This window comes from Rhincodon typus, chromosome 33, assembly GCF_021869965.1.
Source record: "Rhincodon typus isolate 14 chromosome 33, sRhiTyp1.1, whole genome shotgun sequence".
NCBI classification, from domain to species: Eukaryota; Metazoa; Chordata; class Chondrichthyes; order Orectolobiformes; family Rhincodontidae; genus Rhincodon; species Rhincodon typus.
Window position 1 is genome coordinate 32351854 of NC_063364.1, and position 7198 is coordinate 32359051.

The 7198-nt window shown below is 38.5% G+C and overlaps 1 long non-coding RNA gene across 3 annotated transcripts in view; it reads left to right on the forward strand.

Annotated features, from left to right (window-relative positions):
• The window catches only part of LOC125486790, a 32140-nt gene extending 25259 nt beyond the window's left edge, over positions 1-6881 (forward strand). For all 3 annotated transcript variants that reach the window (XR_007265403.1, XR_007265404.1, XR_007265402.1), the window contains 3 exons: positions 1451-1702; positions 3490-3594; positions 6674-6881. This is a non-coding gene — a long non-coding RNA (uncharacterized LOC125486790). The remainder of the gene's footprint in view (positions 1-1450; positions 1703-3489; positions 3595-6673) is intronic.
• The last annotated feature ends 317 nt before the right edge of the window (positions 6882-7198 follow it).

Here is a 7198-nt window from a genome sequence, read left to right on the forward strand (position 1 = left end):
CCTGGTCAGACATCACAGTTTTTAACAAAAATTCTTCGCATGGAATCTTTAGTTCTTTTGCTGATTATCTTAAATCTGTCTTTTACTGACTCTGCTTATTTTCCTATCAAAAGCTGTCATTATTTTGAAAACCTTGATTACATTTTTTAACTGCTTCTGCTCTGAGGATAATCCCTTCAACTCTAGGCTCTTCCACATAACTTAAATCTTCTCCTTATCCTCTCTAAGACTTTAGTATAGTTGCTAAAATGGGGTGCCTAGATTTGACCATAACGCTTTAGCTAACTCCTAATCAGTGATTATTTTCAAACTTGCATATGATTTCCAAAGTGATATGATCCTGACAGCTGTGGGCTAGGGAAAATGGTCCACAGTTAAGTCTAAGTTTTTGTTGAAGATTGAAGTTGCATCTCTTCCCTCCCTGCCATCCACCTGACTAAGAGAAAGAATATGTGGAGCTGTTTGCTGTGTGTGTCCTCCCTGCAAATTAACTGCATCTGAGCAGTTAAATGTGGGCTTGCACCTCTACGTCCTACTTTTGTATTTGTGTGTCACAGTGTCATCTTGTGAATAGACATTCCATCCTCTATGAACTAGAATGTATTTTGTCTGCCCAACATCTGGGTAAATGCAACAAAGAGGATTTTGGTTTTAACTTTGCTACTCTTATGCTCAGTGGAATATACTGTGTATTCAACATGTGATCCAGAAGACAGATGAATATGCATTATGTAAGACTGAGGTTCACACTACTAACCATGAGAAAAAAAGCCCTGCTAAGTATGTGAATAAACTTTACTCAAAATGGTTACATTAATTACAATTTTTACAACTCTCCTGAGCAATCATTTTATACGAAATGCTCTTTGAAACAGATCAATAACTTGCTGCATGATTAAACATGGCCCTGGTTCGCCCTAATTTTTCATTATTTTTACTGATTTTGCATTCACCACTGAACTTAGCTGGGGTGGCCAATGTATACAAAATTGGATGCACCTGGCACAGAGCTGGGCAACAGAGGATATATAAAGTATCGCTATCCAGTCCTGTTAGAGCAGACAGCATTTCATCCTGAAAATGAATGAAGACAAAGATCCTACAAAGTAAAGGGATTTTTGCTTGATTTTTTTATCTGCCAGAATGTGTTGAGTGATCTAATAGCCGAGTCTCCGTCTATTTAACATCTGAGTAAATGACTCTTATAATCCAAAGGTTTATGGTCTAAGCATCTCCATTTTACACTGTAATATCAGTATGAGTCTGATCTATAATGTTTGGAAAACAGATGCCACAAACCAATTGTAACTTGGTTTGTGTTCTGTGCCCACAAGGAATCTGATTAATAATCTAATCAACAAAGATAGTTCATGTTGTAATGCCCTAACTTTAAATTAGAGCCATTGTTGTGCAGTAACTGAATCAGTCAAATTCTGTTTTCATTACACAGGATTTCTGGTGTTGTGAGGAATATATTGCACGATTATGTCCTTGTTTCTGTGAAAAGTGCACAGTGGTCCAGTACACCGAATAGCTGAGGAGTCCAGCTCAATCAGATGTACAGGAATTTGAAATGTTGCTAAGACTTCGAGAAATCTGCAAGTACTGAACACGCACACTGGACCTCCATGAACTGAATGTGTACACTTCTGTGTCAAGAGTCGACAGGTTTCACTCAGTATGCAGAATCTGAGCCGAACATGTAAGAACTTGGGTGAAGATCCATACTTTGAGAGACTGGGGATGCCCGTTGGTTTGGAGCTGGGGCTTAATTCACATTTCATAGTTAGTAATTAGGTTGCATATTGTGGTGCAAAGAGTCGTTCTTTTGGTCTTCATCTTTCCCATCTTCCTGGTTGTTGGGAATTTGACAATTTTTTAAAAGCTGAAGTCCAAAGCAGCAGCAAGTTTAAATGCAATAGTATCTACAGCTGTCAGAAACTTCATGGAGCAGGTCTGGAGCTCACAGTTTACAATTGGATTAATGACTTGTCCTTGGTTCCTGTGCTGGAGGACTCCTATATAGTCAAAACTGTATATGATCTGTTCAGTCAGATTAATCAGTAAAACAGTGCTCCTGATAATGTTCTTTAAGTTTAGCTCTAAACATATTGCATGCAAGTGGTTAACTGGCCTGATGAAGTGTTAAAAATGGTGTTGAGCATGTTTATCCAGTGAATGACTAAATTACTCCGTGCTTCTTGCTGGGAAGTTGCATTTGATGACAATGGTGGACTTGGCTGTGCTTGTCTCCCATTGTTGTAGTGAGGAAAGAGATTCATCTGAATATTCAGTGGCTTTATGTGGAAGATAGTTTAGCCGCAGAGCTGTAATCCAGCATGATTTTGGGGGTTGGGAAAGTTTTTCTTTTAAATGGGAGAATGTGAATGCTGAAATTCTAGGTAATATTCTTGGATACCTTGTAATAGTCATAATCTGTATGTAATACTAATAGCACCAAAACAAGAACAGTAACAAGCTGTTCACCCCAAGTTTCATTCCAGTGTTTGAGTTTCACACAAACCTCCTCCTCTTCTCCTTCAGCTGACCCCATCCACATATCCTTCTGTTCTTTTCTCTCTCATGTTTATTTAGCTCTGCTTGTCACCTCAATGTCGTCTTGGGTAGCAAGGCCCACATTTGAACAGTCTGGGTGTTGTGTCTTTTTCCTCAGTTCCCTGCTGGATTTGTTAGTGGCTATCTTATATTTATGATCCTGGCTTCATTCTCCCCTCCAAATCAAGATTTGTTTTCCAAGTCCACCCTAACAAACCCTTTCATAATTATACAAATTTCTGTCAGGTCACCCCTTAGACAGAATTCTAATTTCTAAAAATTCCTTGGAACTTTCTGGCTACCATTATATAGTGTCAGTCTGAGTTGGCTATTTCTATTTTCTGATTGTTGCTGTCATTGTCATGATTAACCATCTACCCTACCTAAACATTGGGAGTTTCATTCTAGCAATACTGCTTTTGTTTTAGTAATTTTACTGCAATGCTTTCCTCTGTTACTGCATTATAATTACTTCTGATGTGCTGATTTTATATTTGTCTCTGCAGTTGGGTCATTTTATAACATGTTTGCTGTATACTGTTTGAAAAAATGTCTCATTTAATGATACCACTGTGCTTACCTTTAGGAGTTGAAGCTGATATTTGTTAGAGTGGTCTATGGGAGGAGACGTGTGGAAGTGTCAATACATGTTACAGGTTCCCGATACAGAAGACGCAGAAAATAGTGTTCTTGGTCCAGAAAAATAATGTTTTGTTAGTCTGTTGCACGGATCATTTTTTCTGCTAATCCCTCTTGTTAAGGGACCTAAAAAGACATGACAAAATATGTATCTTGTAGTTTCATAGTAAGGCGAGTCATTAGTAAAATTTGATCAGCTGTGTATGGAAAAACTTTACCAAATATTCATGGAAATTTTGTAATGTGAGATTCATTGTACCTTGAATTCTTCACTCCAATTCTTTCTGTTACTAGGTTTCACACCACGTGACTTGACTTGTTTCTGTATCGTGCTGTTCACCTGTTCATTCCTGATGCCAAAATAAGCCACACTCTTGTCCTGCACTATTTTTTTACATTGTAAGTAAAATTGGATTCTCTTAGTTTTTGCTCATGTGAATCATTCTTAAGTGTCACAATAACTGCAAAAAATGTATTTGCAGAAGTAACACTGCTAATTATTCTGTTGCATATTTTGTAATTTCATCAAATTAGGACGGTTTAGTGTTAATAAAATTGTCTTTTCTGGTCTATATGTTTTTAAGATTCAGTTTAATAGTTTTAATTGTTTGATTGTCCCTTTTGAGTGTTGATCTTTACCTGCTTAGGTATTGAGTTCAAATCTTGTACTTGCATAGAATTAAATAGTTTTTACAGCACAAAAACAGGTCATTCGACCCAACTATTTTCTGTTGCATTTATGCTCCATGCAAGATTTTTAGGATGAAAATGTCCCAAGTGTACAGGATTTTACATCTTTGTCTACATAGTTATCAGTGGCTTAATTTCATAGCAGAACTGACCATTGCTTACAATAAGTGGCACAGTTTCTTGTTGCTTGAGTTACCAGCGTACCTCATGGGCAGTGGGAATATGCTCAGTGCTTTTATCAATTTGGATTCAAACATATTGGTTAGGGGGGAGGTAGGAGGAGTTGAGCAGAGGAGGCATTTCTGTGAACCAAAACTGTGCTTGATTCTTCTGCTCAGAGATAAAAGGGAGAAAACGTTTGCCAATCATGAGCTAGCCCTCACCAAAAAAGCAACATTTTTAAATGTTCATCCACAGGATGTGTACACCAATGGTAAGACCATAATTTATTGCTTCCCAAATGCCCTTGAGAAGGTGGTGATGAGCCGCCTTCCTGAACACCTGCAGTTTTTGTTTGGAATGGAGGGAGATGTAGTACCAAGTCCAGATGACTGTGCCTTTGAGGGAGTTTTCAGGTGTTGGTGTATCTGCTGCCCTTGTTCGTCTAGATACTAGAGATTGCTGCTTTGGAAGGTGCCATTGAGAAAACCTTGGTGAATTGTCGCATTTCATCTTGCAGATGGCATACATTGCTGCTACTGTGCATCACTCGTGGAGGAAGTGAATATTCAAGGTGATGGATGGGTGGCCATCAAGTAGGCTGTAGTCACACCTGTATGATGTTGAGCTCCTTGAGTGTTGTTGGAGCTGCACCCATCCAGACAAGTAGAGTGTATTACATCTTACTCCTGACTTGAGCTTGTGGATGGTGGATAGGCTTTAACAAGTTAGGTGGTGTGTTATTTGCCACAGAATCGACAGCCTCTGACCTCTGGTAGCTACAGAATTTGTATGACTGGCCCAGGTCTGTTTCTCTTGAATGGTAACCCCCAGTCTGATGATAATGAGGGATTCAATGATGGTAATGCCATTCAATTGCAAGGGAAGACGGATAGAATTTCTCCTGTTGGAGCTGGTAATTGCCAATTGTATACATTACTTGCTACTTATGAATTCAAGCTCGGATGTTGTCCAGGTCTGGCTGTATATAGGAATGGACTGTTTCAGTATCTGTGAAATCGCAGATGGTGTTGGATGTTGTGCAATCATCCATGAACACCCCCACTTCTGACCTTTTGTTGGAGGGAAGGTTACTGAAGTAGCTGAAGATGTTTGAGTCAAGCACATTACCCTGAGGAACTCCTACAATGGTTGCCCTCTAACAAACACAACCATCTTTCTTTGCTAGGTATGACTTCACCCAGCAGGGAGTATTCCCCCAATTCTCATTACTTCAGTTTCTCCAGGGTTTCTTGGTGCCATACTCCTTCAAGTGCTGTCCTGACGGTGGATAGTCACACCTTACCTTTGGTGTTCAGCTTGTTGTCTGTATTTGGGATAAACTGTATTGACACCAGGAGTTGAATGGCCTTGTCGGAAGTCACGGAACACTACCATCGTCCCAGTCTTTGTTTAATTTAACTGTGGCCTAGGAAAGGTTTGGTTCCAGCTTGTACGATAATGAAATGGGAGAAAGGAAACTTGAACAAGGATGATTCATAGTCTCAAACAATTAGACATTTATTGAAACAAATTTTGGCAATGGTGATGAAAATGGGGCATGTATTTGAGAAGCTGAATGTTATTTAGTCCTCCGTCTGTAAGGGATACTCTCCAATGTGCAAAATAAGTCTGCAAAGCAAGAAAAGGGACAACTTTGCTTTGCACATGATTTTGATCAGTGTGCAGTCTGACAGCTGTAGTTGCCAAACTGTTGTTTCGTAATGCATCTCAGCTCCTATGTAGTCCCCACTCTGTAACTTATTTTCAGGAACTTAATTTTCAGCAACTTCTTGTATCTAATCACTTTCCTTATATATTTTCAATATGTCATGATAAATTTATTTCTGAATACTTTGTAGCTGATCGGTACATTATTTTTGTGTCTGTTATATAAAGAGGGTATATTGTTAATGGAGTTGTGTGGTTTTATTTTCTTAGCGAAATAGTTGTGTTTTGATTTTGAGAATGACTTGTATAAATAATTTTTTAGCAGTTAGACCAGTGCTACTTCTATATTCAATTTTTGTTCTATGACTCTGGTTGCAAACCAGGAAAGGATGAAAGATGTAACAATTTTGATAAGCAGCTGACTTTAATGATAGTGTTAACCTTGTTAAAAAGTTGGCACAAATGCAAAACTGGATCTTTTTTCGATGTAGTAACCAATTCTAATAATTCCACTGTACCTATTTTATCATATAGAAAATCTGATCCAGCTATCTCATCATTTGAATGTACTGTAGACTTCTCTTTAGATGAAGAAACAAGCGTGTTCATTATTCATGTGTTGCCTTCTGGGCTCAAAAGAGAGCTGCAGAATCAGACTACCAGTGGCTGAAACCTAGTGGTTTTGTTTTACATCAAGTCTATCAGTTTAAGCGAAATAACATTTTAAAAGTGAACTGTATTTTTATATTTAAGAATATCAAGAGATTCTCCTTTGGCTTCTTGCATGCACGAGTTAAGTGTGAGGGGTGGAGGGAAGAATGACCTTAATGGTCCATTTCAATAGTGCTAACTTACTGTTCACAAGTTCCATACTGATTTTTGCATGTGATGATCAACTGGTTGCTTTTGTGTTTTTTGTATTGACAATTAATTCAGTTTGTTTTCCCCATTTCTGCAGCTGTTCATGTGACACCTTTTGAGAATGAGGCTGAGAATGCGAAAGGCTTCTCAGCAGACAAACCCTGTCCATGCATCACGACCAGACAAGAAACGGAAGCGCTCAGATGTAGATGATTCAATACCTATTATGGGCGCAAAACCACAGAAAAAGGAAACTGGTTTGCTCTCATCAATTAAAAGACTTATTCGAGGAACTGCTACAAAGGTAAGATGATCAAATAGCTGTGGGAGCTGTTACTGAATCTCATAATAGTGTTTTGTAAACAGACTGACTGAAATTATCTGCACTTTACACTCTAGCTCTGCAGACATCCAGTGTAAAGAAAGAAATCAAAGGAAGAAAAGAATGGCAAGGAGCTGTGCTTGCGCTGTATTCATTTGTCTTTGCTGCATGATATTTATTGCTCTTCTATTCCTGATGGTTTTAACCTGGTCATTCACCCCTGTCTGGAGATTAAATAAACTGGAGATGGCCTGCGTTTGTTTTATTTTTAGAGTAGCCTGGTCTTTGTTGACTGGTATG